This window comes from Aptenodytes forsteri, unplaced genomic scaffold (assembly GCF_000699145.1).
Source record: "Aptenodytes forsteri isolate BGI_AS27 unplaced genomic scaffold, ASM69914v1 Scaffold93, whole genome shotgun sequence".
Lineage (NCBI taxonomy): Eukaryota > Metazoa > Chordata > Aves > Sphenisciformes > Spheniscidae > Aptenodytes > Aptenodytes forsteri.
The window spans coordinates 1,357,490-1,382,596 of record NW_008794665.1 but is presented as its reverse complement, the minus strand read 5'-3'; the positions used below and the strand labels follow the sequence as shown (position 1 = coordinate 1,382,596).

Below are 25,107 nucleotides of genomic sequence, written 5' to 3'. Positions count from 1 at the left end.
ACAAAATATTTGTGCTGAGAATAGTGGAGAGTATCAAATAGCTTCAGCTCAAGACAAAACAGATTTGAATCTTTATATTAAAAAGAATGAACGTGAAGTCCCATATCTGAGCAAGGGTCATAACCACAGGGCTAAACAATATTCCGAGATAAGACCCATCATTTTTTCCTGTTGGTATTTTTTCATTAAAAAACTTGAAAATGTGCTGAAATAAAGGCTGAAATATAGGCATTGCTTTCCCAAGTGTTCACAGCCACCTATATACCCTCTGTTTCCTTTCTCAATGACAAAAAAAACCCCCAACAAACATGCATTTGAAACAAACCACAGAAAAGAATCAACAGGAAAGCCTGAAAGTAAATCACCCCATAATACATGATGACTCTGTGTCTAGGATGGGACATGGAAACTGTGATTTCAAATTCTTCAGTCAAGGAAAAAATTCAATCCAGGTGCCCATTGCCTAGGCTACACATTACGTAAACTGAGAGCATGATGTCCTCTTGCTTTCTGGCACTGGGACTGGCTTTAAAGGTTATCCCTACATTTCTGTTGCTTTATTTTTACTTAAATAAATAAATGCTGAAATGAAAAAAAACCCACAATTCTATTTTAAATAAAATCAACATTAGTTTTTAATTAAAAATAACATAATTTTTTTATTTCAAGAAAAAATTGGGAAAATATTCATTTTCATTGGATTGAAAAAAAGTTTGGTTTCCTCCCAGGGGAGGAAAAAAAAGAGTACACTTTAGGCTACAAAGGCAACTGAGAAGGCATTGAAACAATCTCTGGAGTAACTGTAAGGACAAGTTTTTACAGCATAAAAAGGCATATCACTACAGAGGTGTGTGTTGGACAAAACAACAAGTATGCACACACAAAACATACAGAAATATAAGATTTTAAATAAATTTTCAGTGTAAGGAAAAATACAGCAAAGTTACAAAATCCAATCTTATTTTGTAAAGGGGTGAAGAATTTAGTATTTCACTTTCATGTGATTATTCAAGTCCTAAAACACCAATCTCTCCCATACAAACTTTTATCTCAAATCAAAATGTTATTTATCAAACTTGTTTCTACAAACAGCTTAAATGGAACTCAAATTGTGATACACAGAGGACTTTTCTGTTCCCAATTTCCTACTCCCAAAAACTCAAAATGACTTTCAGAAAATCTGCTATTTATTTATTTTTAATGAGGAATATGAAAGTGCTAACATATGCTCCTTCAAAAGAGTTCAGTAACTTAGGGATCTGCAGGGCGGGAATTAAAATTCTCTGCTCTGGGGTAGTACTCAAGATAGTATAATCACTGATAACAGAATACTCTATATAATATAATCACTAGACAATAATCACTGCTAGAACAGCCTGCCACGTAGTTTTATGCTGAGAAAGACCTGTCCACACGGGGCCACCTGCAGCACATCGGTACCCTACACATCATAATTTTCCCCAGGGAAACATGGGGCAACGCATCACACCAGCACTACATACCTTCAGCCTTCTGCATACCTCCAAAACCTGGAAGAACCCAGTGTTAAGACTTGAGGAACACACCAGTGAGGAAGAATACAACATTATGCATTTCCAAATGAGGTGCATACTGAGTATTGCTCTATGACGTCACATTTCCCACCTCAGAATTTGCCTAAATCTAAGTAAACTCTATATAAAATGCTTGAATCTGCCCATATTGGCATCTGTCTATCTCCTCTGACCTGAGATTACACTATACACGAAATATTCACTTATACAGTGTAATGCACCAAAATTATGAAAGTTTAGAGTTAATATTTCAATTCCAGCATGGAAAAGAGCAATCCAGACAATTAAGGAAGTGATTTTAGCTCTTCAATTGTGTCTTGCACACAAAACACCCATAATTTTTAGAGTGTGTTGAGTTTACAAAATTCAAATTGCCTGCAACCAGGAGTGTTGGAGCGAGGCAGCCACTTCCATTCTGGTCACTGCGCATTGTTTTGAGTTTCTGTGATGGTACCACACACTCACTGACCTTCATATGACCTCAGGAATGATGCTCATACAATAAATCACTTGCCCGGCAAACACAACTTGTTATTGTTATATCAAAACGCATGGCAGTCAAAAGCTTTGCTCTTCTTTTGCACTACACCCAAGGTTAGCATAGTGTGCCAGTGAGATCAGCTGCAGAAACTAAGGCTAGATACACTACATAACCACTCTGAGAGAAACCTGAGTTCATTTTGGACAACTTCCTAAACGTAGGTAATTTCAAATCCCTGAAGATGATTTGAATGAGCACCAGACAGCATTTCTCTCTACCACTTCTCTTCCTTAACATACCTCCATACAATCTCCTTCCTCTTTTTTTTCAGTCTATCAATAGCTTGGCATCAAGACTTCTTTCTACTAACAAAGGTCAGAAATAAACAAAGACCATCCACAGGTACTCATCCATTGCCATCTTTCCCCAAACTGTAGATTAGCTTCCCCTTTGCAAATAGTTAATAGTCAAGGCTGGAGGGCACCGCAACGGATTTGGAAAGCAGATTTCTTGTAAACAATGAGTTCTCTCTGGAAAGTGCTGGGTAGTGTTAGAATGTGAAGAAACTGCTAACTGCTGATTTTCAAACTACTATAAATACTGTTCATTTGGCTGCCTTTGGTCAGCAGTGAAACACATTCCATATTTTGCTCCCAAACTGGTACAACTGCGATGTTCTGTCCTGCAACAGAAAAGAAAAGAAAAGAAAAGAAAAGAAAAGAAAAAAAATATAGAGGTTTATGAGTAAAAAAAAGTAATCAAAAGCTCAACTCTCTCCTTTTTACCAGGTTGTACACAATGTATTCCAGTTTTCCCTGCAGGAGTAGCCCTTCATTGTGTTATATATATTTTTATAATGCTCTCATCACAGCAGTATCCATCCATATTTACACTCTGTTTCAGCAACACCCGCTTTCCTGGAAAAAATAAAAGTCATCCCTCTATTCTCTACAGTGCTTCATAAGAGTCAGGTTTCAAGTACTTTAGTCAGGGACAGAAGAGAAGCTCTTACTACTTGAAGAATTCTGCAAGAGCTAATAAAAACTAGAAACAGCATAGCAAACAAAATCTGAAGTTCAATGCCAGCATATCAGTGCAGGGATGCAGCCATGTGAAGTTCCTTTGCTTCAACAGAAGGAAATCGCAGTACTTCATCTTCTGACAGCGCCTTTTTTTCTTGAAGCTCTTAATGTGGTCTTCATGGCACTGAGATTTGAGTGGCTAACATATGTTGCACAATTGTGCCTGTCAAAGGATAAATTTTGGCTCAAGAGTTAACGTATTTATTCTCATATTAAAAAAAAAAAAGTTGAGCTAGAGAAACAGCATCCTCTTAAGGAGCTGTGAACTGAGAATGAATGGTTGTCCCACTCCACGCCTACAGAAAGAGAAAAGGAGATTTACCAAGCAGAAGAGTAAACTTCTCTAATGCCTACCTGTATTTCTGACATTAGATCAGGGCATGTTAGCAACACCATGCACAGACGCCCCTCCAAAGGACAACGCATCCACCAAGGACTTCTCAGTACCCGCCTGTTTATCATTTGATAATAAAAGATCTTCGGCCATGTCAGATGGACTGCATGATGCACCATTTCGTACATACTACTTGAAGCCTTCTGCAAGAACTAATAAAAAAAGTTCAAAGCAAATCTGTGTTGTGCTTGTATGCACCTTTCTATTCACACCATAAAACTAAAATGTTAGAGAAGACCATCTCCATTAAGGATGTGTCCTGGTTTCGACAGGGATAGAGTTAATTTCCTTCCTAGTAGCTGGTACAGTGCTGTTGTTTGGATTTAGGAGCAGAACAAAGTTGATAACACACCGATGTTTTAGTTGTTGTTAAGCAGTGTTTACACTAGTCAAGGACTTTTCAGCTTCCCATGCTCTACCGACTGAGAAGGCTGGAGGTGCACAAGAAGCTGGGAGGGGGCACAGCCAGGACAGCTGACCCAAACTGGCCACAGGGACATTCCATACCATGTGACGTCATGCTCAGTACATAAACTGGGGGAAGCTGGCCGGGGGGGCCGCTGCTCGGGGACTGGCTGGGCATCAGTCGGCGGGTGGTGAGCAATTGCATTGTGCATCACGTGATTTGTATATTATTTTTCTCTCTTTTACACTTCTGATTCTCTCCCCCATCCCACCAGGGTGGGGAGTGAGTGAGTGGCTGTGTGGTACTCAGTTGCCGACTGAGGTTAAACCACAACAGGATGCAAACAACAATTTTGCAGCTAGTGATCCCATCTTTGAGTTGAGAACATCTTATAGTCAAACATCTAATAAATCATAATGTTTTGCTACTATCATCTCTAACTCCTCAAATAATTCTCAAAAATGGAAGGGATTTTCTAGCAGACTTCTGCCTAACTAAAAAACTTTTCCTTAAAGCACAAGTTTCCATGATGCACTCTGAAAGTATTTTTTCCCAAATAATGCTATAAACTAAACCTTCATTTTATTGCCGTGCTTGTACAGCTCTGTAGCTAGGCTATAGCTAAAAAATTGAGGAGAACACTTGGTTAAGATCTTTTTACCTGTCTCCAGGTAAAGAAGGCATCTTTACTAGAAGCCCTAGTTGTGACAAAGTTTTTACTAGTTTTTTTCTTTAATAACTGTGAGACGAACACTGCATACATAAATGCTTAAATACACTGTCAAACAGTATCATGAACGCAATTTTGACTGTTTTCAGCATACCATTATTAGCATTTGGTAATCAACAATACTACATTTAGTGGAAGACTGTTAAAGGAATAGCTGAACCATATATCAAGGAAGTTCTGAAACACCCCAACATTAAATGCCAATTTTACAGCAGCTTATCAAGTAGATTTTTGTTTAGTTAGAAAAATACATTCAAATCAATTCTTGTCAAAGTTTTCCACCATCCATTAGATGCAAAGTGCCTATTAAAAATGTGGTTTGGCAAATTGGTGTTTTGCTTGCCCTGTTATTGCTTATGCTGGTAACACAGTCATCCTCTTCTAATATTGTGAGTCTGACTCTTCTTCACTAACGCTAATTGACCTAAAAAAAGAAAAAGCTCTAGCTTATTGTACCTGTTACAAATCATTGGTAAGGTGCATCATATTCTCATAACCTCATATATTTCCTTCTTTAAGTACAAAAAGTAAAAACTAATGCTACCTCAAATATTGATTTGCACCTATTTGCTTTACATTATGTAGTATCAAGAACAACAGGAAGCACGAAATGAAATAAAATATGTTAAAGTTTAAATGAGTTTGTCACTTTTTCTGGTGATTTTTGGAAGACAACAAGAGGATCACCTAAGGGCCTGGCCAGGCTGGGTTTTTGCTGGCTTTATTATCCAGCAGATGGAATGGCAAATGTGTGACATACGGAGAAAGCTATCTTATATGCCAGTTTGTTAAACAGATTGTCTTCATCATCTGACCACTGTTATAAAGGCAATTGAAAACCACAGGCTTCTAGCTTCTCCATAATGAATGTTAAAAATGCAAATATGGAGCCATTTCTCACCCTTCAAAACTACTGTCAAAACCACACACACAGTTAAAAACTCTACACAAGCCAAGGTGAGCCGGTATCAGCAACAATCCCCATCCTGAAATCCCTCCATGGGACCCGGTGAGAATTTAAATCTTAAGAACTGGTCCTTGGTTCCCTTCTTGTGGGTATTCAGTGGGAAAAGATTTCAAAAGTCTGTCAGTGCACACCAACAATAAACACTGCCTTCAAATTAAAAAAAAAAAAAAAAGGAAAAGGGAAAAAAGTACTCTTGGTCTGCACATAAGATCTCTGTGTTGGAAAATCAGGGAGATAATTTCTGTTGCATTGTATGCGCTGATAACATACTAGTGTTCCATACTGACAAATTCTGTGCATTAAATAAGTTGCACTACTATTAGCATTCTTATAATTATTTATAATATAGCTATATATTATCATATACATACATATTCCCTTTTACTGTGTGCAGTTGGTATGATCAGGTGATAACTGCAAGTAACAGCAGTGCACAAGTGGTCAAATACTTTGATGCACTACGTCTAGACACAGTCTGATTTTCAAAATTAAAAACCAGTTAGTCTTGCAATGCATTTAGATTAGAAAACAGGAGAAAGAAGTTCGGGAACTGTCCTCCAAACGGTGCAGCAGGGCAGGAAAAATCAATTGTTTTAAGCTAGAACTTGAGAAACTTATGGGAAGGACAGTGAAAGTCTGTACCACATTTTCGTTGTGTGATTCGCTTGCGTCTTTATTTCTGCTGGTTCTGCACAGGGAAACTTGTTGGCGCTAGGAACGAATACCTTTTCCCTTTTTGATGCATAGTTTACCTTCAGTTGCTACAACAGCTACAATTGCAAATAGGATATACAGCAAGGTAAACTGGTATGAGGTAGTGGTACTAACATTTCTGAGGTACTTGATGCATATCTGCTCTCACACTTGTCAAACCAATTGCTAGTTTTCAGGACAGCAGGGACTCCTTTGCTCCCATCAGGTCAGCAACATCACTGGGGCTTTGGTACACTCCACGGGGTTACATAAGGCAGTTTTACTGCTACGCTGCAGAGACCTGGGACGTTAGCGACATTCTTGTCCTCTCACCTAGGGGCGTGTAAAGGTTCCACTTTGAGTCTTTTACTACAGGTTTTGAGACTGCCAGAGACAGTTGCACCTGTCCGACATGCAGGGTTGGGACTTTGTGGGCATCACCAGCCTTTTCCGGGGCACTGCGTTCAATAACGGATATAGTCATTATCTGTCCTGTGTTCCTATATAATGCAATTACGTTTGTGTCATTGCTGAAATTAATATTTATATTCTTTTTTAAAAAAAGGCATTTGAAATAGAACTCCTTATCCTCATTAGCAAATTTCATCTTTAAAGCTTCCTTCTCCCCATTAAGCCAAGCCCAGGGAGCTGAAAACAGCAAGTCCTGTGAGAAGAAAAAAATGCACAGCTATGCTCAGAAAGGTACTTGGAAATATTAATGTGTAAGAGACGCAACTTTCCTGTGAGCCTACAGCAATCTCTCTAATGCATATGTTGCTTAGCATGTGAACAGTTGTAATACATTTTAAATCAAGAGAATAACACTTCCTTTCCCTCAGGGAATCTCAAAGGTTAGCATTGCTTCAAACACTTGCAAAGCAAGCTACATACAGCTCACAGCCACTTGGTTCAGAGCTCAACATAATGCTGGCTTAAGTGTCAGTTAGATGTATTTCACTGAGAAATGTACCATTTCTTTCTAGCATCATTAAGCCACAAATGCAAACAATTAGCAGAACTACAACTGCTAGAATCATGCTGTCTTACCATTTACATTAATACAGCCCAACGCCATGACACAGTTACAGCCTGTGCCACTGGAAGGCTTTCATTAATTTCCACTTCTATCCATTCACTCATGCTCCTAGATAATATAATGATTTTTTAATTTTTTTAATTTCAGTACCATTCCCACACTGCTTTCTTTGGTACATGCTTTAGCTGAGCTTATGCCTACAGAAAAAAAGGAACTACACAATTTAATTTGTCAGTTTGAAACTTGAGCTTTTACTTTATGAAGACATTTAAAACCAAGTTATACTATTTACTGCTTTTAAAGATCCTTCCTTTCAGCTGTTTTTTGATTCCTCACAATACTTTGATACAACTAAATCTTAGTACTCTGCCTTTAAAGAAGGTGAAAAAAGACAAAGAGATTAAGTGAGTCTCGCAAGGTGCTGTCAATGGGAAAGAAGGAATAAGAATGAAGGCTAATGAATATCTATCATGAAGAATTACTCATTCCATTCTCTCTTAAGTAGTGTATGTTCATAAGCAACAAGAACCAGTAGAGATCCCCAGGATTTGCATGAACAGTTTAAAGCATCTCAAAGACAGGAGAAGAAACCCAGAAGTAGAACTATTGTATCAGTCTAATCTTTGGTCCTAAATAAAGGGGAATTTTCAAAGTCACTTAGGTGCCTCAAAGCTTATCTTTTTCTTTCATTTTCCCCCTTCATATGTCCTCTGTTGTCCATGAATTATAACCAAAGTACTGCTTCCAGATCACTTAAGTGATTTTGTAAACCCTTTCTAAAGGCTAGATTTTCAAAGAAGCTTGGCGATCAAGGCATCCAAATCTCACTGAAATAAATACAAACTACACCAAACTTCCGTGGCTTCCTTCAAAAATCCTGTCAGAAAACTGAACCAGTAAGTGTCAGTTGACACAACTTGTAAAACCTCATTTTTTCTAATGCATTTCAGTGACCCACTATAATGAATTCCCCTCAAGACTGGCATAGTAGTAGAGTTCACCATCACTTGGAAAACCAGAAGTTGAGTCAATTGCCATTTTCATTAAGAAACCAGGTTAATCATGAGGGGAAAAATAAATAAATAAATATATGTTTCATCTAGTACACTAACTTAGTAGAGGCCCCAGCAGGGAATATTCATTATTCCAAAGGTATATAACTTTTCTAGAAGGAAATAAGGACACACTGTGTAACTTAGGTGGCAGACAGTGAAATACATCAATATTTGCCTCGCAGGTAAGTGGGCTTTAATATCTCCAACATTTACTTTAACAGTATTACCTTTAGTTTTAACTGTAAGTGAAATGTTTCCATCATAAATGATGATGCCTGACGATGCAGTTGCAAGTAAACACCTCTTCTTGCTTTGAAGCTGTTAACATAGCTAAGATGCTGCTAAGAACGCACCCTCTTTTCTAACTGGAATTTTAATTGTCTTTGCCTCTTTAAAATGACATTCTATGTATTTTCCAATGGTTTAAATTAACTTGAGGAACTAAAAAAATAATAAAGATCACTCAGTCCATTCATGGACACACACCCCACCTCCACCACAAACTATACATATAGGACTGAGCAGAGCCACCTTTGTCTTAAAACACGGTTAGAAGTCACAGTGATTTTAGTAGGAGGTGATTTAGGTCAATGCTGAACAAATCTGGAATCTGACCTCAATTATTCATCATCAGACTCAGTACAAATTGTAACAGAGAAGAAAAAGCAAGAAAAAGAAATTCTCCCCAAATTTTTTTTTTTAAATCCCATTGCACCTGCCAATGAATCTTCCTAATTAATAAATATTCATTTCTCTGAGTACTGTATCTTGGTCAAAGCTGTCATCAAAACCACATGCAGAAGTTGTTAACCTTTAAAGTCTGCCCTTCAGTGCAGCTTAAATTACTTTGTTCATTGTTAATCCAAGGTGCTAAGTATCACAAGCGCTTAAATCACTTAAATTAAAATTGGCAACTATCAGAAGACAAAAAAGTCTTTTCTGATTTTAGATGCCTAGGTTCTGTCACATGCCATGTTTATGGACAGATCAACATATCACGCGAGAGTCTTTTCTTCATTATACCTTCTCTTGCTGCAGTAGTCAGCCACAGTAAATAACAGATCTGACATAGATAGGAAAAGGTACTTAACTAAATAACGTCCTATGCCACATTGGGACCAGTGAGAAAACCAGCGTTTCTGAAGCTAATGATACAAAATGGCACGTTTCAAAATCAGTATCATTACTGTAACACTGTTCCTATGGATAGCATAGATTACCAAGTCATGGTAACAGCTTCATTCCAAACTAAGCTGACTACGGCGGCAGGTCAATATAGCCTCTCATATCTGAAAGTGTGCGTTAGCTAACAAACTGGTACTTCTGTGCCCATTGCAATACTTTCTCTTTGGCCCTCATACCAATCTTCCATGGGATTTTATTGTTCTTAAGTAAGTAAAGGCATCAACTGAGTGAGTAAAGCACCTCTTACTGAATCTGCAGCAAATTTTCAAGCACTCATCAGAATTCTATTAAATCAGGAGATTGTCTTTAAATCTGTACAGTTACCCAAAGGAAAACACATATGATAATTTTAGGCTTATTCAATGACTTACTGTAACAAGTGAGCAGCTTGTGAGTGGGATGGAGGGTATGAATCTGATAAATTAATGAGAAATCTTTTTATCACAGAGTACAGGAGCCAAGCAGGACTCTGCCATTAGGTCATTTATTTGCTCGTTGCTTTATATTAAACAGCTCTTTCTAGAAGGAAAGATACTGTAAAGAATGTATTGGCATGCAAACACTAGTGGTAGGCAGCTTGTTAGGGGCAGATGCTATCAGGGAACTGACACACGCACCGAGGATCAAATCTGTATACCTGACTGGTGTGGAGTGAAATCCTTCATACCATCTGATGAAAGATGTAAGGACTTGGTCCAACAGGAGCAGATATCAAACCTGAATAAGAGCTCTGCATCCCAGAGTAAGAACTGGGGACCAAATCTTAGACTCTTTTATTGAGTCTGAACACAATCCTTGCAACTGTCTTTGACTGCATGAAAACTACCAAAGGACATCAGGATACAGCCACCTGAATGGCTGTTGGTGCCAGAGACTTCCCCTCCTGTAATTAAGAGAATCAACAAATTCTGAGGATCTACAAAAAAGTAATGTAATTTAAATAGTTCTATTTTTATACAGAAATGGTAAGTATTAGTAAGTACTGGCTACTGCCTTCTTCATATATCTGAAAAACTCTTTCAGATTCTTAAATTAGGAAGAAAATAATATGTTAAAGGTTCATTTGCATATGGAAAATTGCTTCTTGCTGTCAACAGTGAACATGCCACAGGTCTCCTGGCAAACACTACACCTGTGTGTGCACTGGGGTAGCTTCTGTGAGCAATGTAGAAACTCCGACACTGCTCTTGGTACTCTGTGGAAGTGTGCTCACTGTTACAGCAATGCCACACTGCTATGTTACTAAAAAACACATCTCCTACAGTAGCAGTGTTTTGCAATAAGCACGGGTATGGCTATCCGCAACAGCAGCAATGGGTAGCGGAGCAGAGAGGTAACGTGGATGAGAAAAGCCAGACTAGTTAAAGCATGTAAGCATAATTGCATTACTGAAAGCTACGCTTATAAATGCATACAAAGTTTTAGAGAGAAAAAAATTCAGATGGGGCTAAAAACATGAACACAAATGGAATTCATGCACTCATTGAAGAGAATCACTTCTGAGTGTTACCACATCTGTATGTTTGCCTTTTTTATTGCTGGCATGTGTTTCCCACTGACCCATACACAGGATAGGCATTAAGGTCAATAACACGACACAAATCACAAGAAGCGAGGAGATCATTATGATAATGTCATTCTCCAAAAAGCTAGTGTTATTTGGAAGATAATAATTTGAAACAACTCTTTGAACAGAGATTTGAAGCAGATATGCTTCTACTGATGTCATTAAACAAAAAATGGCTAAGAAGATCAATCACACAAAAGCTGTAGTAACAGCCAGTGGAAAAACGTTGCAAATTTCTTTTTATCACTATATCAATTTACCTCCTTTTATTTCCTCTACTTCCGGAGGAATAAAGAATGACAGCAAATTAACTATTTATAGTTATAAAAGTAGTGACTTCCATCTGCTATAACTTGGAACTGCTGTCCCAACAACTTGCATGCTTGACGAGATATGAACAGCAGAATATAATTAGGTAACGAGTGATGTATAAAGTCACTTTTCACTGAAATATTCTTTAAAAAAAAGCATACTAGTATGCCAGCCTGACAGTACATGCTAGGTATACCCAGATAATCAGAAGATTTGAAAATTTTTGGAACATTTTCTGGAATATTTTTTCCACTTTGGTGAGCTCTAGAGGATTGATATCTCAGCATTGCCATCCACAAATGAGTACATTACTAAGACAAGCAGCAAGCAAGCTTTAAAAATAGACTATATTTAGACAATAATACTAAGAGTCTGGGGGAAAAAAAAAAACAAAATACAAAATGAGAGTACAGCTGTTCCCACTTTTAGCTTAAAGTATCTGAGCAAAAATTAAAATTTTTAGAAGCACTTATGTGATACCTCATGTACTTATTTTTTATGTAACCCTGATTTTTTTATCTAACTATTCAATTATCCACTGCAATACATAGTAGAGACACTGTTGTCAAATGAAAGTCTCACTGAAAATAACAACTGGTAAACTGAACCATTCAATCATTTTCAGGAATATTAAATACATATTATTCCTAAATGAGCACATCTAAACTTTGTGAACTAATACACTAAATAAATAAGCTTCACACTTTATCTGACCCTGCCTGAATCTTTCCATTTAGGAAAATCCTAAAAAATTATATCTCTTGGGGCATACTGGGAGAAGTTGCACTGCTAGTATTTAAATTGTAACTGTGCTTTAGAAAAGATTTTTCCTAGCAATTTTGTCAGCAATATTTTTTTCACGTGGAAGAGGAGGAACAAAAACTTACATTTAAATATACCTTGAGGTCTAGCAAATAATTTAGCAGCCGAGGTGGTGTAGCATACTCAGAAAAAACCCCAGAACTTCTCACAAATCTGCAGACGTTATGGGCAGCTCATCTGTAGCCAGAAGTTTTGTTTATTTAGAATAAACAAAACCCTTTGGTTTCATCACAGAGGGAAAAAATATTATTTTAAGCTATACTTTGAGTATTTTATTGTATTTTCTCTTCAATCACTGCTAAAATTTATTTTTCACAAACAGCACTTTTGAAAGGGACATTTTCTTTTTCCCCTGAACAACTCCAACTGTAAAATGTTTGTCTGACAAGTTGGTGACTGAGCAAAAGCAGAAATTTTAGTTTAAATGCCAACAGATTTTCAGCTTCAGAAGAGTCCAAATGATTGCTCCACTGAAACAAAATTAATAGCAAGGAAGCCCACACAAAATAAGTTTTTAAATAATCTCTTCCAGTATAGGAGCATATTTCTTGTTTATTTAATCACTGCAGGCTATCACTCCTAATAAACACTTGTAATTAAGGCAAGGTTAAGTAGCATGACGATAAACACCTTTTATTATTCACTGAGGACAACAAACCCTTCCATTTGCAATAGTTTCAAATGGCTGTGGTTAATCCTATCTCCCACCTTTCTACAAGAACTAAACCTCGGCTCATAATGGAGTCTAGATCCCTAAATCCCACTGACTGCAAGGGTACTCAGGTTCCCAAATACGCCTGGCATCCAAGGAGAAAGGCATCCATCTGCATTCTGGTGTAAGACTAGATATGACTATCTTGACTACATTGAGGAATGAATCACTTTTCACATTATGCTTACTGAAGCAGTCCTCATTTTTCCAATGTGGAGAAATCCTATGGAAGGATAGGAAGGTCCTATCCTTCCCGTATGGAAGGTTAAACAGCACTGTTTCCCCTGCTGACCCTTCAGCACATAATTAGCTTTTAGCAAACTAAAGAGTATGTGAATTAACAAGTTGCAAAAACTGTTGACAATTAAAGGTAAGGTAAGTTTGTCCATATTTTGTTACAATCGAAAAGTTAGAGGCACATGCAGATGATCTACCTGCTGACTGCTTTACTATAACTGCAATCATCATAAGTACACACATGCAGAAATTAGGCCTCCTAAATGAGGGACTGAATGCTTCCATTTCTCACCATAATATATGCTTTATTTAGGTACATACACAGTGAGGTGCTCATGACCTTTAAAGATAGCACCCACAGTGCTCTGCAACTTCATTATATTTTTGAACTCTCACCCACACATTGGTAGACATAGTTGTAACACAACAGAGTTTGCCTCATCAAAAAAATGCAGACTCCTTTTAACAATCCATTTTAATTTAGAAGGGATGGGAAGGGCTTATTACATGCACACAAGGTTTGCTAAAACAATTTGTACAGATATTTCCTTTCTTTCAGTTATTTATTTTTGCTTGTATGTATCTTAGGAAAGGCCAAGCATGAAATTGGAGCTGTAAAGCAAGTCAGAATTTATTGATACGACTCTGCTCTGAGAGCTCAATAGGTGTGCAGCAAAGCAAGAAGGGTAAAGGGGCTGAATTATTCATTGAACCTTTAAGCATCAACAAATAACACTTACAGTGAAGAATACCTGTTTTGCAACAGTAGGTGTGAGGTGTATGCATAAAAGAAAACAAATGTTCCAAACCCCATCTTATAAGACCATCTGTCGTGGTTTAACCCCAGCCGGCAACTGAGCACCACAGAGCCGCTTGCTCACCCTCCACCCCCCCAGGTGGGATGGGGGAGAGAATCAGAAGAGCAAAAGTAAGAGAACTCATGGGTTGAGATAAGAACAGTTTAATAATAGGAATAAAATATAATAATAATAAAATATAATAATAATAATAGTAATAGTAATCGTAATGAAAACAACAGAGAGAGATGAACAAAACCCAGGAAAAACAAGCAATGCAACTGCTCACCACCCGCTGACCAACACCCAGCCCGTCCCCAAGCAGCAATCACTGCTCCCAACCAACTCCCCCCAGTTTATATACTGAGCATGACGTCATATGGTATGGAATATCCCTCTGGACAATTTGGGTCAGCTGTCCTGGCTGTGCCCCCTCCCAGCTCTTGTGCACCTCCTCACTTGCAGAGTATGGGAAGCTGAAAAATCCTTGACTTAGTATAAATGCTGCTTAGCAACAACTAAAACATCAGTGTGTTATCCCATTATTCTCATAGTAAATCCAAAACAGCATTATACTAGCTACTAGGACAAAAATTAACTCTATCCCAGCCAAAACCAGGATACCGTCATAGAATCTTTTTCTTATTAGTAATTCTGAGGGAAAAGAACACTAGCAAGTTATTTACAGGAGGTGCATAGCACAAATGGGGTTTTTATTTTACTTAGCATAACATCTCGAACACTGCACCTACTGTATCAGCTTAAAGGGAAAAGAAAAACTGATGAAAAATTGATAAAAGGAAAAGCCTTTCTTATCAAGCAATTACAGTGCTGGAATAAAGCAGCTGTTATTACAATAAACTTAGTATAAGAAATGAAAATATGTGAACTGCACCTAACAAACTATATATATAAAAATATATGTAACAGATTTTAAAACACAAGCAAGTTGTGACTTTTAAGTTCCAGCTTCCGTTCCTAATTCTACTTCTGTGATAACTCTCCCAGACAAATTCTTTTGGTCAGAAATTATCTTTGAGCTAAAAGTTAATTATTTTCTTATTTTTCAGCTATTCAAATTTTAAAAGCATACATTTTTTTTCTGTATACCCACATCTGTAACCAGATCCATTTTATGGTGAGAGCCACTCAATCAATTGATAAATCTGAGACACCCTGTTGGTAAAGTCAAGCAGCTGCAAAACTTTCTAACAGTGCAAATAGAAAGCTGGTAATAAGCAAGAAGATGCAATATTGGTTTCAGATGGAATTAACCTTTGACCAAAGGTATTTATGATACAGTTTGGAAATAGGCATTTTTACTATTTGCTATTTTTTGACAGATCCAGAAACAGTAATGTTTCTCATCCTCAACTAGCTTTCAGTGTCCATAGTTCCGGTACTTTGATTTGTTTTGATTTCATCTCCTGCAGGCCTAATCCTAACATTTTACCAGCAGCCTACTGCTACGTCTTCTGAAGGACCACTTGCGGTATCATTTGGGAAAAAGAAAAAAATAAAATAAAATGGTAAGATCACTTCTGCTTTCATTTTGTACCTCAGTGAATTCAAATCTGTTGCTTTTCCTTTTAATTTCCATTGTAGTTTGCTTCTATCATACAGACTTTCCAAGTTTCCTGCTGCTGCTTATGAACAAGAGAACACAGAAGGACATCGGCAAAATTGTGGCAACCCAGCATCCTAGCTCTGACTGTGGCCAAGACCTAATGCCTAGGGCAGGGTATAAGACCCTGGGCAATCATACAGGCATAGTTCCCAAATATGCTCCATCAGCCTCCAGACTTTTTAAAACAGACCATGTAGATTTCTACCTCGGCTTTTCTTCGTGATTCTTCAAGAACATCATACACGAATGAGTTAGTAACTGCTGCTCTTAACAAGAGCAAGAAAGCAAGGCATGGGATTTCATCCCCTGCGGACCACATCAAAACGCCACAAAAGTGCCTCACCCAAATACACTGGCCTTGCTTGCCGCTGCTCTCAAAAACGACTGCACCTCCAGCAGAGGCAGCAGGAACAAACACATGCCTCGGGCTCAGTGGCTGCAGCTCGCCATCGGAGCACAAAAATGACTGTTGGAGGTGGCACAGCAGTCTATAGACATGCATTTCTACCCACTGCTCCTGCTGTGGCGTTACTAACCCTTCCACAGAGGGTGGGTAACAAGTGTTGGCAACCTCTTAAAACTGCAGCAACCACAGCCAAAGGAATAATGGTGAAATTTGACATCGCAATAAGACTATTGCATCACTGAAGAGCTTTGAGCAGAAGCAGCTTCGACCCCTATTCTGGCACAGGCAGATAGATTGAGACAGACTGAAATTCAGGGGCAATACTCATGGAGTGGCACTTCTCATACCTCACATGTTAAACCACATGTTGGAAAGAAATTTAAGACACATACTGGTTTCTGTTTTCAACAAAAACTTCATAAAAAACATTTCCAGAACCATCACCTGTATTTCAGCATGGCACAGCTTCCCTCATGTGACAAAAGTAATTTCCTTAGTGAGTTATCATCTGTAAATATCCACTTGCCCTTTTCCTATGCCAGGCCTGCGTACCACCAAAAAGTACAAGAGTTTATAGTTTGAACCTCTCAAAGAGGAAAACAAGGTTGTGATGAATTCTCCTCTCATTTCCTAATAACTTGTGTACACCTTTATAGAAAAGAAATTATCTCTCTTGTTTTGAAGTTTGTACAAAATAAATAGTGTTTCCAGAGAATGGAATAATTCAGTTGTACTTCTACTTTTAATTAACTGCAGTAATTATTTATTATTTTGCTGTATCACAAAGGATGAGAGCTAGGTATGAAATGAAAGCCACGTAAAATAAAGCTTTAAATTTAATTCAGTGTTATTCCTTCAACACAAATTTTGTAAACTCTTTGATACCACTGTGAAAACAAACAGCTGGTTTTTAGAGAAAGATTCTGTAAATGGAAGTAGTACTTACACATCTCAAGCAAGACCAGAGTCCTATTGTCATAGGACTTGTGTAAGTCATGGCAAGGAGCCATCTTTATCTGAATAACTTTCAGTTTGGTAGCCAAGACGATACAGAGATACAAAAGTGTAAAGCAAAGTCATAAAGCAAATCAGGGGCAAAATAGTCATGGACAGGTGATTCACCATTGCATCCACTGAAATGCTCTGCCCTCCTGCTTGTAGCCCTCACTGATAAGCCCAGGATTGCTTTTAGAAGGACCAGCTCTTCCTAGACATTTGCCTACTGCTCAAGAGGATGTTTCAGGACTGTACTGCCTTAAGAAAGTTTATTACAACAACTAAGAGAACTGGAGCAGAAACTCCGAGGGAGCCAATTCTGCTTTTGTGGAAAGGTGTGAATGACCTACCACCTAGCCACACAGCGAGGTGGCCACCATGTGGACCCTGCTATGCCCCAGGAACCCTTTCAGAATAAACTGAGCTGGAACTAAACTGTAGGAAAAGGTCATGTGAAATTACTTCATGAAGAAGTATCATGCTTTTCCTCTTACTCTTCTACAATATCTTTGCACTCTGTGTAACACTTCAAACGTAGGTCTTCTCTGCTAGGAAGAAGTCGATCCACAAACAATCTGTATTAGATCTTATTTTGAGCCAGCAGTTAGACCCACAGGGAGAATGCAGCCTTGTTACTTTTTGCTCTCTAGCACAGGGATTTTACAATTGCATCTACTCCTATCTCCAGATTGACTTCCTGATCAATATTTATTAACTTCTGGCTAGTGAGTGCATGTTCCCCTTTTATGTCCTTTATCCCATGTTATTGTTATTCTATATTTCTCTACGTGGAACTGGAAATCCATCTATCCAACTTGAAGCCAAGCCTGTCTAAATCACTCCCAAGTTCAATGCTTTTCTTTGGCAGTTCCAGCTCAATGGAGGATTTCATCACGTTTCAGGTTCTTTCTCTTAAGTCTTTAAACACATACCAAACAAAATCCTTCTTAATAGCTTCCTGTCCGGAACACAATCAGTTTACCTCCCTTGTATCAAACTGTGTTCACTCACATACTTTCTGGCTGCTAGTCTCTAACATGGCCCGCAGTCCTCTGCCACAATTTCTAACTTTGAACTTTAGTTATTCAAGGCTGAATCCCAAACAATTAATGAGATAACTTCCCCCAGTGTCAACCCAGAGAGAAGATAAATTTTTTGGGGGGGGGGGGGGGGGGGGAGAGGAAAAGAGGAAAAATTACATGCGGCAAATTGTTCACTGTCAGAGACGTCTATCAAAGGGATCCCTCTCTAAGCTCCAGATGGCAGGTCTCCTACAGGAAGCAGCTGGTCCTTTGGCAGCATGTCCTCTAAAAGTGCCAATGGCTAAGTCCATTCCACCACAGGAATTTTATGCTGAAATTATTTCAGCTGTACAAACTAAGCCTTTGCTCTTCAGTGGACCAGAGACAGTAGCCAGACCCACTGCTTTATCACGTACCACCCACCACACCAGAGATGCTCTCTTCTCTGTGAGGGGGCACGTGCGTGTACCATGTGCTTTGAACTGCTTTTAACATAACCACTAGAGTTGGTAAACTTGATTAATTAGTTGGGCCACTGTCTGCAATTTCTTCAAGCAGAGACATATATTACTGTGTGTGTAAAATAGCTAGCAAACCTATGGTACTAAGGTGTGTAAGAAAAAGAACAGTAGGTCATCTTTTACAGACAGTGGACAATACCCTGAATTCCTTACTTGATTTTATTCAGCCCTTAAGCAGAAGAATTCTTATATTTTAAGTTCAATACTACTTTATTTATTACCATTTCTAAACTTAATACATTCCATACCTAATAAGCTACCCTAAATTGATTTTGTTTTCAAATTTCTCTTATTTCTGATCAGCATATTTGGTGCATAGCTCAGCTTATTTCCTCCTTTCCTTCACTCTCCGAGCCCTCTAGAATCTCCTTAGGACAGGAGACAGGTAACTTGCTTTCAATCACACTTTTAAAGCCAGACAACATGTAGCTCCTCTCCCTTCTGTATAAAACTCTCCTCAACATTTTTAAGATGCTGATCAGCAATTTCTCATTACAGCATTTGTAAGATGACCACCTAACTTCTCCAAACAGCACTTAAACTCAGTGGGTGCTCAGCAGACTTGTTCTGCGCTAGTGTGCAGTATGCTCACCATTCATAGCCTTGATCTTCCTACACCAGCTATATCGGTCGACAGAGAATGCAACCCCTAAAAATTAAAACACCTTCTAACTTATGTAAGCACATTAATAGCTTAGGAAACAGCCAATGACACACAATGTCAAGATTACTCAGACTGCAAAGCCCCACTCGCTCCACACATCAGTGGCACCAGCTGTAGCCCAATTAAACTCCACAGTGCACAGGTGTTCCCAGAAATGAGTAACAAAAGCAAACTTCCCTTTAGGGTTCTAAAAAAATTAGAGTTCTTTAACTTCTTCATGTCTCCAAACATCAAACAGATTGAGGAAACAGGAAAGAGAGAAAATGACATACAGAGGCATAACAATAATCTGAATTATAACTTAATTAAATTTAACATATATTTGTACTAGAAAATACATATGCTTATGATTTACCTATACAAACCAAGAGTCATGAAACATTTTAGGACTGACATGAAAGCCCACTTTTGTTTTAGCTCTGTGTTAAAGGAATTCCAACCAGGGGAAATAGCATGTATCATCCAAAATACAAAATGTAATATTTCTAAATAATATTCTAAAGCTTCATCTTTTATGGACATTTAAAAGCTATCTGCAGTGAAGACAATTTGGGGTAAAAGTAACAACTAACTGCCTACAATTTTTGGCAACATTTCAGTGTGTGTGTGAACAGAGTGGAATCAATTAACACAAAATATCAAACAGAAAATGTGACCACCTCATTTTAAAAACTTGAAAACGCTCACAACTGCAATATTCCAAAGAGCTAATTGAAAGATGAAAACACGGAAAATAATTCTATGAAAACGTATGAGTGGAAAAAAAAACCACATTAAATTCACCTTAGAATAACCTGTTTGATAAAAGAAATCCACTTAATTTTCATGCTAAGAAATTAATCAAGCTGAAGATTTGGAGAGTTTCATTCATCAGTAAAACATTATTTCATTATACCAACAAACTTGCTCTGACAAAATGAGCAAATGTGTGTTTATTAATTAAACTACTAGAGAGCCAAGATACTACAGTACAGTTGTCAGCATAGAAGATTAACATTCTCTTATTAAAAATAAGAGCACTTATACTGAATAATTGTTCTTATTTTCTTAATAGAAGTTCTAAGAGAAGCTGTGAGGCTGTACAGAGAGCACAAACAATAAATATTTAATTGCACTATGAATGACAGCCTTTTCAATTGGAGGCAATATTTACCTTTATTGATGCGACCAGCCAATATCATAGAATATCACTGGCAGATGGTCAATTGTCTTATAAATTGTTCTAATATACTAACTAGCAACACAGCAGATTTTCAGGTCATAAAAAGATATTCATTAGTAATACCGTTAATACTTATTCACTGAATAGAGAATTTGTTTGTAATTTTATAAGGTAACAACAGTCCTACAAAATGGATAGGTCAATAAAGGAGGAGCAGGTGTTCAAAAATTCAAGACACCCAAAATAATCAACATCCAAAATGCAGCTGCATTTGGTTGACCATGGGACAATATTAGCTCGTAAAAGTCATTACAACTGCAGTGTGATAATGTGGAATATTTTTGGTCCTGCAGCTTCTAGATGGGTAGATATAACCAACTCATTCACAGATGCCATTTTTAATAGTTTTTCTTACCTGACATGTTATCACAGTTGAGAAAGATAAAGAATGCACAAGCACGTTTTTCTTTAATTAATTAACATAGGAGTGGGAGAAGGGAGCTGGCCCAAAAAGAGATTTTACAAGCCCTGAGAGGTAGTTTGGAAAAGTTGTGATTCCGGCTAATAGATCTGATGTATTCAGTCAAACTCTTTGATATTTTATAGGTTTATTTTAAGCTGAAATTTAAGAATAAATAAGGCAGGAGAAACAATACCTTATGAACTAAAGCTGGAAAATGGGTCACTGAATCTCTGGGACCAGAAACCTGAATCTTCTACTGTGCTTTTGTTATGCCAGTGTGTATGACTGTTTACTGCCCCATGCCTACTGCATCAAATCAAAGCACTTCCAAAGAGACAAAGAGAGACAAAAAGTTCCACACACCCCCTGAAAAATCTATTTGTATAAATTCTTTTTATTTACTCTGGAGAGAAAGACTCAGAGACAGGATTGAAGCTTTCTGTGCTGAGCTCAGATCGCATACCCCCTTTCTAAACAGCTGATTTGAATCGCAGTACTTACATAGAAAAAGTTTTTCAAAGCAATAGCCATTCATTTTTTCAAACTGCATTCAAAAATAATGATCCCTCTCTCTCATTCTTAATAGGATTAACAGGATTGCAGACGTTTGTCTGCAGGCTTTGCAAGACTCTGTCCATTGTATTGCTGATACAGTCTGAAGGTCAGTCAGGGAGCTGGCTTTTCAAGAAGCATTCCATAAGCTTGGCCCTGTCCCAGCCAAGTGCCAAACTGCAATCTTACAAACTATGGAAAACCAGTGCTGTAGACACTGCAGAACTTCTGTCTAGGTCTGGTTTGAAAAAGAGACTTATTTTTTTGAGAAAAATTTCTGCCTTTTCAGGACTACTGTGCTTTCACTAAGACTCAAATGGTCAAAGGCATGGTAAATCAATCACAAAGGTGAAAGCCAAGAGATGGCCACAAGATGCCACACAATTGTCATAAGTAGTGACTATTTCGCTATTCATAGTTTGGAAGGACTGGTACGCTGCTAAAGAGACGCAGCATTTTAAGTCTGCTTTCTGAAGCCACTCTGAATTAACAATTGTGGGACGGCTCTTTTCTAAAAACATCCTTAATATTGGGGAATAACTGGATGAAAAGCGACCAAGAAAGGAATTAATTTTTTCAGCCTTTGAACTCATTACTTGTTTTCTTGGTACCCTGTAAACCTCATTAATATGCTCTGGACAGTGCATGGAGCTGACATTTTCAGAGAAGAAAATGCAGAGACTTTTTTTTCCCTCTTTGCTAGTTCATCAGATTTTGATAAGATGGCTGTAATCAAGCCTAGACTTGGTAGACCTCAGATTACAAAACTCTGGGTGCAGGTGTGGCAGATGTGCCCCGTGACATTTTCACTAAAAATAATTTTTTAGTAACACTAGTGAAAATTCTGGAGAGATTACATTAGGGTGAGAAAGTATTTTCCAAAAAGTTACATGCTCTAGGAAAACACACAATAAAGAAAAGCTGCAGGTAGCCTTAAGTATGTTACACTTGTTGTCTGACAAGTATTATACTTGTTGTGATATAAGTATACAACTTACATAAAAGTTGTATTATACTTTCACAATATAACTTATGGCAGCAACTGTCATGTAAACACAAATTGTTTTGTGGTTGCTGTTTTTTTTGTCACAATCCCTGAGCAAGGGGCTGAGGGGAGATAGGAAAACATGGCTCAAAACAGTTTAGTCATGACCCTCCAGGCACAAGAGATGAAGTGGTTAGTATTAGCCTTACTGTGTTACAAAAACTTCTCAATAAGAGAGGAAACAGAAGCGAGTTCCACCATTAAATGTAAATTTCAGGGAACACGGCAGCCTTAACAGACTCTTAGTTCCTTCTAGAGACATACAGTAGCGTGACAATTTGGTCCTTAATTTCAAGAACAACCTACTAGTTTCTCCTAGTTTCATTCCACTGGTCCGGAGGGCTTTTCTACAAAGGTTGGAGATGAAACAGAAATAAAATAAAAATATAAAAATCCTTCTGATTGCAAGTATAACCAAGAGAGCACTCAATTTCAGAAAGCCTTGAAAGGCATTAAAATGTTATAATGAGATTTTTTTCCCCCTCCTTATACAACAGTGGATAATCCTCTGAATTACAAGTCTCTTTCTACATATAGTCATAAATTATGTTGTTAAAATATTGATATAGTCAGACCTGGTTAATTCAAGCCAGTTTTGCATCTCGTTAAGATTTAAGAGAGGCTGAAGCATTCATGGTATAATGTCATGCAGACTTTGGGACACAGGGAATACAGCAACTGTGAATTAGGTGGGAATACAACAGCAACTGAATTACATTAGAAATAAAGAGAATATCTGATGGGGAGAAAACAATTTTCTCTTGGGCTAACAGTGAGGCATGGAGACATGGCCAGCCAACCTCCCCGAAGAGTTTACATGCGACTAAGACTTTGGTGGCCCCTTCTCATCTGCCACCTTCTTCGCCCAGTAGGTGCCACCAGTGTTTATCAGAACACCTCCCTGCACGCCACGCACGCCTCGTGGAGCAAACATGACCTTTCAGGCAGCCCGTTTTGACTGCAGCCATCCATCACGGCTGTGTGATGGGGCTTGGGCTCTAGGCCGCACAAACAGACAACGTGGTAAATCTAAATGTACTTTTAAATCTATTGTGTAAAAAACACTTTACAAAGTCATCACTTTGCAGAGTGGCAGTACATGCACTGTAGCTTTAGATCAATATAAGATCCAACTTTCTTTAACCCAGAAGAAACACCAGCATGTACTAATTGTGACAACGATAACAAATGTGTTCTTGAGAAGAGGTGAAAAGAAGTGACTGTTTCCAGGCAATTGTAAGTTGTCTGTACTATCGGAGACTGCAGGCCAGCCAACAGCAGCAAAATATCTTTTGAGTAAGAAGTTCAATGAGGAAAAATAAGCAAAACCATTCAAGAGCTCAGATCTAGTCCCAAGATATTCAGCTGAAGCATTACTATGATGATGGCTGTTATTTACTATCAGAAAATTGCCTAACCAAACTAAGTGACAAAATACAAACTTAGGCAAAAAATATTGTTTTTCTTTCTTATAGAATCCAAGTTCCCAATGATGAATAAAGATGTTCACAAGAAAATTCTTTGTTACAAAGTATCTAAGTTGTAAAAGCCAAACAATTGCAGAGAAAAAAACACCCTCCAACCACATTCCTACAACATTACATCTCTCAACAAAAAAAACCCCTATAAATATAAATCAAACATTAAACACAGTAGATAAGAGAACCTGCTGGTCTACATTGTGACCATGCATTATTACCCCAAAGTAGTTGCAAAAGCATGGGAATATCAAGAAGGGAAGAGAAACATTCTTACTAATGTTATGAGTATAGTAAAACGATGATTCAATTCCAGACAGAAACAGCAAATACCATCTTTACCAACAGGCAAGTGAAAACTACAGAAATGTTTATTTGGAATTAACTTATTGCATTTATTTAAAAACAAAATTAGGTAGAATAACTTTTCTTAGTGTTTCTGAGTTCTTGGAAAAGACACCTCCTTCTGGGTTCCAGCAACAGGATTCAAACATGCAGTAAGTCTTATACACAATGTTTTAAAATTAGAAAGTCTGTGGTCACACCCAAGTTTGCCTGTTATGGCCAGTTACAGATCTGTGGTATACAGCATATATGTACATTGGGAATTTCAGGGGGTTGCTTAAATGAAATGACACAGCTCCGGGAAGACAGAGGCTTTCTCTCCAGCAGAAAAGAAGTCTGCTCCCCGTCTGAAATGATGAAACCAGAATTTCCCTGATCATACATTTATTGTTCAACTATCCCGTTGCCTTTTTACCAGCAGAGAAGATGAACACATCCTCCTATAACACATCAGACTACACCATCCGTCTGACTAATAATTGAAGAGCGGATAAATGGTTCCTTTTTTACTGTGCATCAGAACCAGAGTTCTTAAAAATGTAAAAATCAAAGAATATAACTCGTATTGGGCATACTAAGTCCAATTACATTTGAAGGCATTTCCGGGCCTTACAGCAGAATTAAAACATAACTCTCCAATCTGCTTCACAAAAGGAGCTTGATAACATATCTCCATAATTTCTGAGTGTGGCAGCACTGCGCAGCTCTACAGAGGTTAAGAGAATTAGAGACTAAAATTTTGCAAACCCTCCTTAATCAAAAAGCTACGCTGCTGCTATGGTTTAACTGTGGTGAGG

General features: G+C 37.9%; 1 protein-coding gene across 3 annotated transcripts in view; it reads right to left on the bottom strand.

The window, feature by feature from the left end:
• CCSER1 (coiled-coil serine rich protein 1) overlaps window positions 1–25,107 on the bottom strand; it is a 687,005-nt gene that overhangs the window by 61,545 nt on the left and 600,353 nt on the right. The gene's annotated exons all lie outside the window — the stretch shown is intronic.